We start from the raw sequence: 1,864 nt of genomic DNA, 5'->3' as shown, positions 1-1,864 counted from the left end.
GTGTTTTTTTTTTTTTTTTTTTTTTTTTTAGTTTTATTCATTTCAAACGGGCCGAATCCCCAGGGCCGTAGTTTGCCCACGGCTGCTCTAGACTAACCCAGGAGTGAGAATGACATTGTGATCAACAATCCAATCTCACCTCTAGTGTATTTTGAAAACAAGCCAAGTGAAAATTATGAACAAAGTAACAATTTCCTTATTTTAAAAAAGGTTTTATTGATTTTAGAGGGAGAGGAAGGGAGAGGGAGAGAGAAGCATAGGTGTGAGAGAGAAACATCGATCGGTTGCCTCCACCCCCACCTGGGATTGAACCCAAAAGCTGGGAACATGCCCTTACTGGGAAATGAAGTTCTCAGTGTATAGGACAACCCTCCAACCAACGGAGCCACACCAGCCAGGGCCAACCTTTCCAACTCTGTTTAGAAATGAGCATAAGAAAGATTATTTTAGAATAACTGTCTTCCTTTGAATAGGATCACATCTGGGAGTTTTGAAGAGACATTCAGATGTGATAGATATGTCATTGTAAGTAAATGAAACATGGCTTCCTGCAGCAGAGACAACAACACACAAACTATGCCATTCCATTCTGTGCAGCCTACACTGAAGATAGTACAATTGGAAGCCTTTAAGCTAGAGGCATATAGATGACCTAGACAAGCTCAGATAAAAGACTATTTTAGAAGATAATAGAAGTAATCCTGTTATTTGCAGATTTTTAATATCTCCTACAACTTTTGTGATATTATACTGTTAGTACAGTTTTGGTAATATTATATTTAAAATCTTTTTTCTTAAAATATTAATGTTTATTGCATGTAACATTATTATATTTTAAATTGTTTTTAAAGGTTAATTTCTGTTATTTTTTAAAACGTTTTTATTGAATTTCTTGGAGTGACATTGGTTAATAAGATTCAATATAGGTTCCAAGGTTAATTTCTTTTCTTTTTTTTAAATCCTCACCTGAGGATAATTTTCCATTGGTTTTTAGAGAGAGTGGAAGAGAGAGGGAAAGACAGAGAGAAACATTGATGTGAGAGAAACACATTGATTGTTCGCCTCCTGCACACGCCCCAATCAGGGCCCGGCCAGGGAGGAGCCTGCAACCATGGTATGTGCGCTTGGCCGGAATCAAAGCTGGGACTTCTCAGTCCGCAGGCCGATGCTCTCTATCGTGAGCAAAACTGGCTAGTGCTCAAGGCTTAATTTTCCTTACTCCATTAAATCCAGAATCTAACAATGAGGGAAAGAACATTGCCTTTGTGTACCTACTGTGGATGACTGCAGTGGGTGTGAGAAATAAGTGGTTGTGGAAATTTAGAGGAGGTGTGGACGGGGGGAAAAAAGGCCATATGCTAACCTGACTAGTTCAGGGAAGGCCTGCATGCGGTTTTGCAAACTCAAAGACCTAAAGTAACCACAAAGGATGGTCTGAAATTAAAAATTTAATTAAAAGTAGTTTATGGGAGGTAGCCATTTCCTAGGCCAGTATTTTCCCTGACAAAGATCAACCTCCAGTCTTTACTAAGCCTATTGTTTTTCTTTCTTTTTTATAAATATATTCTTTTTATTGATTTCAGAGAGGAAGGGAGAGGGAGAGAGAACTATCAATGATTCGAATCATTGATCAGCTGCCCCCTGCACACCCCCTACTGAGGGTTGTGCTTGCAACCCTAGCATGTGCCCTTGACCAGAATCAACCTGGGACCCTTCAGTCCGCAGGCCATGCTCTATCCCAAGCATGTGCCCGCGGGCCGCATGCAGCTCACAACGAATACTTCTGCGGCCCAGCCAATATAACGGTATTAAGAAACGTTTAAATAAAAATTTCGTAACTTAATTTTTACAATATCCTGTTATA

This window comes from Myotis davidii, unplaced genomic scaffold (assembly GCF_000327345.1).
Source record: "Myotis davidii unplaced genomic scaffold, ASM32734v1 scaffold355, whole genome shotgun sequence".
NCBI lineage: Eukaryota > Metazoa > Chordata > Mammalia > Chiroptera > Vespertilionidae > Myotis > Myotis davidii.
This window is presented reverse-complemented; position numbering follows the sequence as displayed.